The 13,564-nt window shown below is 46.8% G+C and overlaps 1 protein-coding gene across 1 annotated transcript in view; it reads left to right on the top strand.

Annotated features, from left to right (window-relative positions):
- The first annotated feature begins 5,758 nt into the window (after positions 1 to 5,758).
- Myo16 (myosin XVI) overlaps positions 5,759 to 13,564 on the top strand; it is a 479,886-nt gene continuing 472,080 nt past the window's right edge. The window contains exon 1 of the mRNA XM_087587464.1: positions 5,759 to 5,849. The gene's annotated coding sequence lies outside the window, so the exon portion shown is untranslated. The remainder of the gene's footprint in view (positions 5,850 to 13,564) is intronic.

Raw genomic sequence — 13,564 nt, 5'->3', positions numbered from 1 at the left:
CTTCCCTGAGTTTAAGCACCTCAATAGGTGTTTAAACTGTTTAGGCCATAGTGTTCAGGCGGCCATAGTGTTGGGGCATCATGGGTGAAGTGTTCTTGCCTTTTCTAAGAGACAATATTTCATGGAGGATTGCCTATCCCTCTGACTCTCACCGTCTTTCTGCCCCATCTTCTGTACAAATCCACTGCAGTTCGGCCCCAAGATCAGGCCTTCTCCATATTTGAACAGCTGTGGTTTTCTGTGATGGTCTCTGTCTCCTGAAAAGAGAAGCTTCCTTGATGAGAGATGAGAGTGACCCTTGCAAAAGATGGCTGTCATACCGCAGTCATGTTTTATCATTGACGCATGTGCCACCAAAGATGCCTGGTGTAGTGTAAATGCATACTTCACTGAAAGTTTAAATTTTTTTTTTTTGGTTCTTTTTTTCGGAGCTGGGGACCGAACCCAGGGCCTTGCGCTTCCTAGGTAAGCGCTCTACCACTGAGCTAAATCCTCAGCCCTGAAAGTTTAAATTTTAACAATGACTGTTCCAAACATGTCTATGTTAGCACTTAGTCGTGTGTGTGTGTGTGTGTATATGTGTGTGTGTTTATGTGTGTGTGTTTGTGTGTGTGTTTGTGTATATGTGTGTGTGTGTGTGTGTGAGAGAGAGAGAGAGAGAAAGAGAGAGAGAGAGAGAGAGAGAGAGAGAGAAGAACAATTATTTTTAATGAGGTACTTGATTGCAGAAGGACAAAAATTTTAATGTTTTTTTTTCTCAGCAATGATTAGCAGATTGCTTCAAGAAGTGTTTGCCCTATTGATAAAACCCACACATCACACCTGTTTAGTTTCTAAGTGGTTGGTGTAAGGAGTTAAATGTCTCTGCCGTTACAGAGCAGGCTGCAGACATGAAATACGGAAGTGCTGATAAAGAAATGACTCTATAGAGAGGCTGAGAGCATTTCCGTGCCAAGGGACTAAACAAACAAACATCTCCATTGGCGGAATCAGCCGCTGCTGTTGTTACCCTCAGACACTGGGGTGTGGGTTGCAGATTGACCTCGACTCCCATGCGGGGACTAGGCATTCCATGATATCTAGTGGCATCTCCATGGTTCTGACTTCATTTTGTTAGGCAGATGGTGTGGGATGAGTATATAGAGTGTGTAAGTTAGCCTCCTGTGGCTGCGCATTTTTCTAACACAGTCCCTGTTGGGTAGTAGTGGGGCATGCGATACAGGTGGCATTCTCAGTAACAAGCTTTGTAGCACATTAAATCACTTTCTCTCTTCTTCCTCCCCGGATGAGCAAGTCAGAGGCAGTGATCTGCCACAGCACCTCCTGCCTCACAGGACTTGGGTCCACATCCAGAATATGACTGACAGTGAAGTGGAAACTTAAGGGTTCTTTGGAAAGTCGGTTGGATGATGTTCTGCTGGGGCAAACATGTGAAGGAACGTGGGTTCGCTTCATTAACACGGACACAAGTGTGAAAGGATAAGGCAGACTTGTGAAGGGATGTTTCACTGAAGCAGACACAGGAGAGAGGCTGTTCTCCTAGAGCAAGCACATAAAAGAACATGTGATGAAGGACTCTGTGCTAACAACATTCATACATTGGTTCATTTTACATTGCATAGCTTAGCTGCATTTGTTGGGACTCCGTAGAAAGAAATGCACCGAAAAACTTCTGGTGGTGTGCTGCGTTTTCTTACCACTTCTTTGGCCTCAGGCTGATTGGATGCACATGCTGAGGCAGGACCAGTGGTGAGACAAGGCACGTGGAGGACACATGGTGTTTGGAGGGTATAAAAAGGACTCAACGGAGTGATAGAGACAGAGCTTGGCTTGCTGGTACAGGTAGGTGTGCAAAGCTTGTGGGTCTTCACTGAGCTTCATTTCTCTGAGAGAGGCATTGCTGAAAGAACTTCAGGTGTTCCTGCTGGTCCCTCCCGATGACTGGAGCCAGGGCCGAGGCTTGGCTGTCTCTGCTAGGTCGTGTCACTGCTGGTGCTAGCATGACTCTTCCAAACTGGACTGTTGGTGGAACCAGGAAGTGTTTGCAAGTGAATGGAGCTGCTACTGCCTGCCAACCTGCCAACTGAACTGCTGATTCCCAGACAACACAGACTGTAGTTGCTCCAAAGAACCTTTCAAAACAGGTCCACTCTTCCCCCTACCTCTGTATCCTCTCTTTCCCACTACCTCTGGTGGGTGGTGGGCTACAAGGGAGGTGAAAGCATTTAAAAGCCATCATTAAAAACAGGATTTGAAAAAAATTAAAGTCACACGGCAGTGTACTGTCATGATACCTTTTGTCTGTGTAAAAGACAAATTACCTAAGTTCAATGTCTGAAATCCAGACACGACTCCCTTAAAGTGCAAGACATGACACGATTCTTTTCAGAAAATGACTTAAAATATTAGGAGTTCAGAGTGCAGATGAGCTCACACTGCGGGGCACTGGATATTTGTGGTCAGTAATCCCACAAGTCCCTGATGGGTAGAGTTAGATGGATAACTGTCTACAATCCTTGGGTGAGCATCAGGGCAGGGCATGAGAGCCATGTGTGTGAGTAGTGAACGTTGAGAGTGACAGGCCATGAGTGTGGAAATACGATGGCCATGCGTGTCACAGATATGTGTACAGATACAGTAACAACTGAAATTCATCTTTGGAGGGAACAGATCTATGTCAATCCAGAGAGACACAAATGCAAACACTCAGGGGTTAGGGTGCAAATGGAAAATGTCAGTTGTTAGACTTGGTGTAATCTAGGCCACATCTCTGAAGTTTTCTGATCAGTCAACTAGTTTTTGTTAGTTTTATGCCTTCTGCTAACTTTTTTTTTTAATTTACAAACAAACACAGAGGATGGGAAAGACAAAAACATCCGATAAAGTGGCAATGATAGTAGGTGGTTTACATTCATTTAACTCTACACCACAGCAAGCCAAGGCGGCATATTGATAACGCGGATATTGTAAATGAACCCACGGCATAGAAAACTCCGGGAATGCATCTGCGCATTGATGGCTGACTGGTAGATTTTAGAAGGTGTGGACTGAGAGGTCAGGGAAGAAGTGACATCTTGTGCAAGTGAGAGGTTTGAAAACAGACGTGGAGAAGTAAGACTCCAACCGGCAGCAACTTGGGAGCAGAGAATCAACTGTGCCCTTATTGGAACAGAGGTTGGATTTCCCACCATCTTAAGTGAGATTCCTGGGTTTTTCTCTCAAACAGGCGCTTGTGGGAAGAGCTTTAATATCCCTGTGATGTTTCGTGGAGAATGAATACGTCCATTTAGCACACAATTTAATTTCTGTATCCCAGCATCTGGTTACTTTGAGAAAGAGAGCTTATAGAGCCAGGGTAGATTAAAAGTATACTAAAGGGAAGGGGGGGGAATTGTTCCCAGAGTTTCCCTTTCCACAAAATGAACACATTCTCTCCTGGAAGATAACAAGACTTTTAGTTGGGAACTACACGGTGGTCATGTTCTTGTGGGTACCATTGAAGGCTAACTTCCTTCACTACTGGGTATGGCTCTCCTTGTCTCAAGGGGTTGGCAAAGCCAGAAAACACACCCCTCTATGGTAGCAAAATAATTGCTATTTCAGAACAGAACGTGTGTGTGTGTAAACACAGGGATCAACGGCAAACCGGCATTTATATCTCAGTTTAGAGAGGAAAATTACCTTTGGGAGCTGAGCCAATATTGACATTCTTAATAATACATCGCCTGTACTCCCAGACAGTATAATCATTTTTAAAACCCTTATCGGAGTCAGCTGTGTGTTTCAGGCCTCCGGCTACTCAGGTGTGGAATGTGTTGGGAATGGTTGAAACACAGGTGTACGTGTTTAGGGTGTATGTTTTATATTGCGCCCCTCCTTTTAAGGTTATCCCATGACTTCTCCGTTAATAGAGAAACTTAGATCTACAATACAATTCAAATGCATGTCAAGCACGTAGCCACGATTTAGAAATGTATGCCGCCTAATGTCAGGAAATAGGAACTCTCACGATGAGTGGAATTGTACTTTCGTTACCAGTGGTGAATGCTGGTGACCAAGCCTAACTTGACTGCACTAAATCCCTTGTCTCTAGGAATCTCAGAGTACAACGGGAAGTTAGGGTTTCAAATGTCACTCAACGCCTCATAAAAGTCGATGATATTTCTCACATGGCATTCTTATCTCTATCTTGCTCAGCGCAGAAGATTCCAGAAGAAGACATGGGTAGTGAAGTGTAATTTACAGTCATTCTTGCCAAGATACATTGTGCTTTGGTGATGTTGTTGGATTATTTTGACAAATGATTTCACAAGTTATCTTTAAATAACTAAAAAAATCCAGTCTTCCTTTAGGTATTGGAAGAAAATTCTCCATATCAACAGCTCACACGCTTCATGTGGGCATGCTGTATGTGGGCACATTTGGGAGGACTTGGAGCCAGAGGACAGCCCTGGGTGTCTCTCCTGTCCGCTTTGTTTAAGATGAGGTCTTCTATTGTCCTGGGGCTCATCATATTGGTTCCTGTTCGCTGCGAGCCTCATAGTTGTAGAGTTTTTAAACTACACTTAAGCCTCCCACTTGGATTCTAAGAGGTGGAATTCAGGCTTCCTGCTTAGTGAACATTTAAAGACAGATCTGCCCCTCTCCCGCCCCCCTCATAGTTTTAACGGTAATTCAACAGTTTAATTGAACCTATCTCTACATTCCTAGATCGTCTTTCAAAAGATCCAACTCACTCTTTTTTAGCTGTAAGGTTATAACACCTGCATACAAAATGTAAAATGTGTACTAAGTCCAGACATCTGCAGTTTCTCCGTTGTCATATGGGCTTGTGTTTATCCCCTTGTGTCCAAGAACTAACCTGAGTTACACACTCATTTATCCATGGGCATGTTGATATCGCGCTCGTTTCTGTGTGTATGTGTGTGTGCTCCGGTGTGCGTTCGCGCGCGTGCACGCGCGTGCTTCAGACGCATACACATACACCACCCCAGAATTAAGAAAACATTCTCCGCTTTTGGCAAAATACAGACAAGCAAACTTTACAGAGCTGACTGAGAACCAAATTTTAAGCGGGCAGGCACGTCTTGTATTTTGTCATGGCGAATGAACGCACTACAGTCCTGGCATGATTTCCTAATGTCCTGCGCCTAAACTCTTAATTTGAAGCCCATTGTACAGCAGGATCTCGAATAGCAGAGACAGAGAAGACTGCACTGGCTTCTGTAGCTTTAAAATTGGTTACCCATTCCATCTGGACAATTGCCACAGTCCCCAGGACTGGATGGCCTTTGTTCTGGTGGGATGTCCAAGGGGAGCCCCTGTGCACTGCACATCGCCATCCGGTTCCCAGTGGTCTCACAGAAGTGAGCGGAAAAGTTTGAAGTACTAGACCCTTTCTCACACCCTTAGAGAGGGGGAGAGGGGAGGACCCTGAGGGAGGGTAGCAGAGCCAGCCTGGGAGGCGCGGTCTCCGCGAACGCGTGAGAGCGCGTGAGAAGGAGGGAGGGACGCGGGGCGCGGCGGGGAGGCGGGAGGGCGCCAGGACCAAGCGACAGCCCTGGTGGTTGCGTGGGGATCCAGAGTGACCAAGAGGACCAGAAGGGACCGGGAACCCAGCTGTGGGCTATGTAGGGAGGGGGCGGAGCGCGGACCGAGTGGGCAGGGACAGAGCTGCGGTTGGAGGGGCGGGGGCTGCGAGCTGCCAGCGGGTGGAGTCGGGGTCCCCAGCGCTTCTCAGCGCAGCGCATCTCCTCCTGTCTGTGCTCGGTGGCCGGGCGTCCAGCAGCAGAGGAGAGCCGGACTGTCCGTTGCTGGGTCGTGGGACACCGGGGATCCGTCTTCAGCAGGTAGGAACGGCGGCGGGGGTCTCTTGCGTAGGGAACTTGGAGGGGCCGAGGTTGGGGTCCTACAGCATGAGGGGACCACCCTCGCAGGGTCCCTAGCGCCTGTCCAGGCTGCAGTAGTAAGCGCTGGCCAGGCATGGGCAGGCATGGGGCGTGGGACATGATATGTGAAGCTGTTTCTTATTCCTTCCCGGCAAGGCGAGGACCCTGCCACCTTTGGGATATGGGAAAGAAGGCCAAGACCAGAATCCTCAGAACTCTGGATCTAACCATAAGGAGGCAAATTTGGCAATTTGTAGGAAGAAACCTCTAGTTGCCATGGAAGATGCAGAGCTGTCACCTATGCAAAGGCTCCTGGGGCGATGGGATGCACTTCTTCCTCTTCTTTGGGGATGGAAAGGAGACTTGGGAGAACAAAGATGATGCAGGCAAGAGCTTGCCAGCTGGCGCCTCTTACACAGGTCCCTCTGACCCCTGGCCTCAACCCCGCGGTCAGTCCATTGTCTTAGAGGCCAGGGACAAAGTAAGGGGCAGGTCACGACTTGCAGTTCTGTGCATCTCAGGACCACAAAGACTGTCTTCCCTTCCTCAGTTAAACACCTTGGATGGGCGGAAGCCCTCCTTTTTAACTAGTCTCTTGGACACCTTCAACACCTTCTAAAAGGAAATAGTGCTTTTCAGAGAGCTCGCTAGCAATCTATGCCTTTTCCTCACTTGTGGCTCAGGATGGATTTTGGGTCAGTGTGTTAAGACTTTGTGTTCAACACTTGTCACCTGAAGGGAGTATTGATCACTGCGGAAGCCATCAAAGGGCCAGGTTAAGTGAGACTTAGCTCTTGTGAGCTTGTCACAAGAGAGAGGGGTTAAGGACCAGTCCTTACCCTCCTGTCTCCGGTATCTCTGAGAGGCTTTAACCATTTAAGTAGGGCTTTCTTTGAGAGTCATGGGAAGCCTCTGGTGTCCTGCCAGGGTGACAGTTGTCCCAATTACTGCCAAGGTCTGTGACATCCTTCTAGCCCTGTCATGCCTGTCCTGAAACATTTAGTTTAGAATCAAGGGTAGGCAGCAAAATCACCCATGAGTTCTTGGAATGAAAGCCAGGCTCAGGAGGGACCTCTGCAGGCTTCTCACAGAGCCAGGGTCGCTTCAAGTTTGCTCTTGGTATATTTAAAGGCTTCAGAGGTGGGTTGTCCCATCTATAGCTAAAGTGTGTTCAAAAACCTGTCAAAGCTGTTTTGGTTGTTAATAATACAGAGGTACAAGTGATGGACAGTTAACGCTAATATATCTATGGTTATTGAAGGGGGAGACAAGGGTGAGCCCACAAGACTTATGGTGGACTTTGTGGCAGCCTGGATACATGCCGTTGCTCTGTAGCAAGAATTAATACTGACCAAATTGCGCGCCATTAACGTCATTTAGAATTTAATATTTGTTTACTAAAGAAATGATTATCTTAATCAAAAGTGTCATCTGGAGAGACTAGTGCAATGGATAAGTTCATTTGTATCCTGAGAGGAGTGGGACAGCTGTGACGGAAAGAGTTGATGTGCTCTGTGCACAGAAACGCAACTGAAGCATCTTGGGTTTGCACTTTGTTCTGTAAAGACACCCTCTCCCCACACTCTGGGAACCCGTCAAGTCAGACACTCCAGGGGCTGCTACACCACGAGTCATTAATATTATCTGTGGGAAATTCCACATTGTACAGATAAAAGAGAGAGTCTACAGAATGGGAGGTCTCTCAGGGGGCACTGGCCTTCAGCAGGGCAGGGATAGTATCAAAGGAGATGAAACAAAAATGGGAACATTTCTGAAGGAAAAGTTGCTGGGTCCTACTACATCCAGGCACAGAACACACATGAAATTCAAATGTGCGTGTGTGTATGTGTGTGTGTATGTGTGTGTGTATGTGTGTGTGTATGTGTGTGTGTGTGTGTATGTCTGTGTGTATGTGTGTGTGTGTATGTCTGTGTGTGTGTCCGTGTGTGTGTGTGTTCATGTGTATGTGTCTGTGTGTGTCCATGTGTGTATGTGTACATACATAACTTGCAAATAGTGAATGTGCAAAATAATCAGATACATGTGTGAGGAAAAAAATTGCACCAGATTTCAGCTATTTGGGGAAAGAAACGGCATTTCTTTCAGAGTCTGTGCTCTGCCGAGCACCTCAACCAGGTGTGTGTCCTTTGTAGACGCCACTGCTGGCGTGAATCTGAGCCAATGACAGACAGTGTGTATAAAGGGAACTCTGAAAGTGATTGCCTCAGGCTCCTCCTCCTACCCAGGAAGCTACGATACTCAGAGGACTTGGGCACTTTTGTTTATTTGTTTTGTTTTTAATTACCAGCTAGATGTGTGTGGATGGACCGAGTCCCACTGTCACTGTCTGCCTGGACTTTTAGAGTTGTGGGAACTGGGAGGGACTTAATGACATGATCCCAAGGAGAAAGCAGCAGGGCAGGAATCCTGCGTGGATGGAATGGGACCTTGTTCACTTGCCCCCTCTGTCCCCAGACGTTCTTCTGGCCACTCCCGTTTTATAGATTCTGCCCTGTATCTGCTAAGACTCATTTTTCTTCAAGATTTCCATTGTGCTTGATGTGAACTTCAGGAGGACGAGGCAATGGTGTGGACATAATCTAGCATCCAATTCGACCAGTGCGTTAGCAAAAACGCCAGATAGTAGTGTTTTTCTGCAGAAATACAGGGTGAGAAGGCAGGCACAGAGTCTGCCCATCTTCCCCAAAGGAGCTGAAGAGCTTCTCACAGGGACTCCTCATTCTCACTTTTCTTTTTGGTCTTCACAGCACTTGACCCACAAGGCAGGCTAAGTGTTGTCATTAATTTTCAGGCTCCTTGATTTCAGTCCCCAGACTCCATGCCCTCTCCATTTGTGGACCTCTGCCAGAGACAGTGAGACACTCGGTTGGGGCTGCGAGATGTGACACGAACATCACTTTGTTTCCTTCCTTAGTATCTTTCACCTCCATGGCTTCCTTTAGGGGCTCAGCGATATGAGCTGAACACAGTCTTGTATGTGTCTGGCCCCCAGGGCTGCTTTGTCTTCCTGGTCTCTCACGCTGCCCTGAAAACCGCTCCCTAAGAACTGAGGCAGTGCCTTGTAGAATGAAGGAGCTCATTTCCCAGTCAACTTGCTTCTGTCTACCACAGGCAGATTCAAGGGGCTGAGCCAACAGTGCCTGGTGAACAGCATGAGGTCATAAGAACCTTACTGCCTGCTTCTTTGGAAGTTCCTTTCATGGCTAGCTTGGCTGGATTAGGAAACTCAGTGTGTTGGCAAGGCTACCCTTAAGGCGAAGACCCATCCTGCATGAGGGCAGCCCCATCACGCAGGCTGGGTGCCTGCACTGAGGAAAACCAGAAAAATTCGAAAGCCAGCTGAGTGCAACAAACTCTGTCCAGTGCTTCCTGGTATGTACAATGGGCCACATGCGCCAGCGCCGTCTCCAGCATGACGGAGTTTCTTCATCCTGGGAGTCCAAGTGAAACTCTGTTTCCTTAAGTTGCTTTTGTCTGGTGTGGTCACAGTGATGGAAAACATTAATTAATACAAGATAAGCGATTGATTATAGCATGCTTGAGTCTGATTATAGCATGCTTGAGTCTGAAAAGATTATTGTACACATCTCGTGTGGAGTCCAGGTGCCTGTGCTTGCTGACTCTAGGTTCCCTCACAGTACTTAGGAAGGACAGGATTCTTCCTACCCACTCTGACCCTGAAGGCTCAGGGGCTGAGGCTAAGACACAGTTATCTCTGGGTCATTTTCCTCCAAGCTGTCTTTTGAAACCCACTGAGTCTGGGAATGCAATGCTGGTGGCTCCTTCCAGCTGGAGACAGACTCTCTCTCTCTCTCTCTCTCTCTCTCTCTCTCTCTCTCTCTCTCTCTCTCTCCCTCCCTCCCTCCCTCCCTCCCTGTCTCCCTCCCTCTCTCTCCCTCCCTTCCTCCCTCTCCCCCCTCCCTCCCCCTGCCTCCTTCTTAAGAGCCTATACGGATTTTTATAGATGGTAATTTTTGTTAGTATGATAACCAGGAAAACTTGATAACACACCAGGGCATTGATTCTGAGAATGTTTAGACTTGCAGTATCCAATGACTGCCTGAAGTGATTATACACAACACTGGTGTTTTCAAATACATTGTTATTTTCCAGGGCCAAGCTAATGTGATTTCTTTGAGCCTTTCCCTTCCCTCTGCCCCTATGTCCCTGTTATCTCTTCCCTGAGTTCCTCCTCTCTCACTGTTTTCCTCCCACCCCCCTTTGATCTTTTCTTCTTTCACTTTACAACACACAGGATTTTAAAATAACACACACACACACACACACACACACACACACACATTTTGACATACACCATTTACCATTTTGCTAACTATTTGTAACAGACTGGCCTGGCCTTTGTAGGTTGTGCAGGCTTCACCCCTCAGAGCTCTGTTACCCACCTTTCTGCATCCCGCATACCCCCTTGTCTCAGGTTGGTTCTGTGAACCATCTCTAGTTTTCCCCTGCCACCTCTTCTTCTTGTCACCCCCATCACCCCCTTGTCACCCTGTTCCCAAGCACTCCATGCCTGTGGCTGAGGCCTGACTTCAGACCATGCCTCTTGTTTTGTCTTCAGTTAGGTGTCTGCCTGCAGGACACCTTCCCTGGATGGTACAGTACCTGAGTTCAGATATGCAAACCTGCTCTCTCTGGCCAGGCACACTGTCTCTGAACTGAGTCTGTGGTGCTGTCCTGTGTTGCCCTCAGTTCTCTCATTCATGGGCTCAGTCCCCCTCCCCTGCTTGCTATTTCCCATCAGTCATCCGGTCGCTACCGTTTATCTCATGAATATTGCTCTGATTAGTTTCCCCTATTCTGACCTTCTCTGGCTGCCCCGATCCAGGCTTCCTCATGTTGCCAGGGCTTCAGAACCAGGCCCTCATCTGTCTTCCAGCTTTGCCCTTCCCCTCTGAGTCAGGCTTACCGTTGCCAGAGTGATTTGTCTTAGACGCAGATTTGGCCACGAGGCCACCTGCTGAAGGATACAGCGGTTTCTTGCTGCCCTCGGTGTAGACAGCAAGCCCCTCTGAGCCATAGAGTGGATCACTCATCCAGACCCCTCCTGCCTACCTCCTATCTGTTCCTTTACTTCTGGCGACAGCCCTCCCCTGTGTCGATAGACACAACAGGGCTATTCTCCACGTAGACCTTAGCATCAGTTACTCCACTGGTTCTTATCCACTTGTAGGCTGGGTGCGAGCCTGCTCTGTGTGCAGCGGAATCCTGCTGAATACGGGCTCAAAACCCCCAGCACCCTCGTGCATTCCTCTCCTGCGCTCCACACGGTGAAAGATAACATAGCCAGAAGGATGTGCAGATCCTGACTCTGTAACCCAAGAGCCTGGAGTATTGCTATCTGGCCCTTTACAGGATAATTTACATTAAGGATAATTGACCTGGACGGTGACAGACAGTTGAAAGAAGAGAACAAACTAGACACATAAGAAGTCAGTCATGGGGCTTGGGAGATGTCTCAGACGTAAGACCTCCAGCTGTTCTTCCAGAGGACCCGAGTCCAGTTCCAGGCACACACACTGGGCATCTCACAACAGCCTATAACTCCATTCCAGGGCCCCAATATCCTCTTCTGGGCCCCATGTGTACACACACACACCATATACTCATATAGACATGCATAAGTGACATTGAAATACATATATTCTAAAGTAAACCATACATTGACTGAATTGAAAGGGGGGAAAAAGCACGAGGCATACTAGGTCCAAATATTTGATGACCTATCTATTATTCAGATTCTACGTCTTATAATTTATTCATGAATAGTTTGCTATGCTACCACGATTACTACCGTCAGTACAAGGAAAGCCAATTAGCTTATATCACACAAGTACCACTTTGAGCATCTGTTGTTAAAATATGTCTTTGCAGGGCTGGAGAGATGGCTCAGCAGTTCAGAGAGCACTTGCTGCTCTTCCAGAGGACCAGAGTTCAGGTCCCAGCACCCGTGTGGAGTGTCTTACAACCAGCTACAACCCCAGCTCCAGGAGATCTTAATCCTCTGGCCTCTGAGGGCACCTGCACATGTGTATAAGTGCACACGCATAAATAAAATAAATCTTTTAAAAACATATGCTTGGAGGTGTGTATCAGGATGAGTTTAAAGTTCAAATTGCAGTATTCCAAATTGAATTGCCATACATAAAAATCAGTTTTGAAGTCCTCATTTTTTCTAGAAAGAATGTATCTAAAGCACTTTAATTTCATTTTTATTATCAGAGTTGGTCTCCTGTTTTGAAATGAATCTGGAGGTTGCAGCTCCTGGCACGTGGCTCTCTGAGCCTTTATCAGACACCTCTGAAATATTCAGTCACTCCTGTAAGAATGATATGTTCTCACTGGGCCACTCACTTCCTTCCCAATTTAGATTCTCAGTTATTAGCAGGCCAGTGCTGTGTGACTGGGAATCCTTGAATAGAGATAGCTCTCCGAGCTCCCCAGTCCTGCTTTAAAATGTCTATTAATATTCCCTTTTATCTTTTTTATTTAGTAAAGAGAAATTCACTTCGGTGATTTGAAACTCAGTGCAAGATAAAAGGAATACATCCCAAGAAAGAAAGACTCAGGTGGTCATTTGCACTGCGCAGAAGCCACTGATCAATTGGATCTGGAGTTAACTAGGATCTGCGTCTTCTTCAGGAGGTAGTTTGTTAAGGCAGTGGATACATTCCGATAGGGATGCTACCTGGGCTTCTCTTGGTGTGGGCTTTATCACTGGCTTCATACAAGCAAGAGTCACTGTGTAGGGAAACAGGCCTGAGTAGGGAAAGGCTTGAAATGCAGGTCTCTGAGAGGATGGGAGCCCAGGACAATCTTCCCAGTCCTTGTCAGCTCGGCAGGACAGGCACAGGGCTTTATAAGGGTCAAATGCAGGATTTAATGGAACAAAATATTCAGGGCTCTCACCCATCCAGAGATCTGGAGGCCTTAATCTTTGTACAGCCATCGGAGAGAAGACATCTTATCACCTGCACACACACACACACACACACACACACACACACACGTATACACACACATATATGTATACACACATATGTATATATACACATATGTATATACACATATATACACACATATGTATACATACACATATATGTATACACATATATGTATATGCACACACATGTATACACACACATACATACACACACACACACACATACACACACACGTTTTGTTTTATTTTTTTTCCTGAATGTTTCATCTATTCTGCAAAAGTCTTGGGATTTGCAAAGTCTGAGGTATCCTCTGAAAAACTAAAATGGCTAAATAAAAATAACGAAAGAGAAGTGCTGTAATAGGTGGGAGTCTATTTAATAATCAGGAACTTACTGCTGGCGGGCGTGTGATAAGAGTATCAGGGAAACCGGTCCCACATCTCAGTTTGTGTTGAGGATTTTGAAATGTTAGGAGAGATAATTACAGAACCACGAGCGGGAACTGTAAAATCAGAAAGGACGTGAGTAGCCTGGGAGGCTCTTGAAAGCAGAACGGTCACTTCACAGTCACCTACAAGGTCAGGAGCGGCAAGAGGAATAACTAGAAATGCCATCCGCTCTCCAGAGTGCACCTGCGAAGTGACATTTATCCTGGAAGCTGCTGGGGACAAAACACCCATTTCTTTCGCTATG

This window comes from Rattus norvegicus, chromosome 16 (assembly GCF_021556685.1).
Source record: "Rattus norvegicus strain SHRSP/BbbUtx chromosome 16, alternate assembly SHRSP_T2T, whole genome shotgun sequence".
In the NCBI taxonomy this organism is placed as follows: Eukaryota; Metazoa; Chordata; class Mammalia; order Rodentia; family Muridae; genus Rattus; species Rattus norvegicus.
The sequence above is the reverse complement of the archived record's forward strand: the minus strand, read 5'-3'. Positions and strand labels throughout refer to the sequence as shown.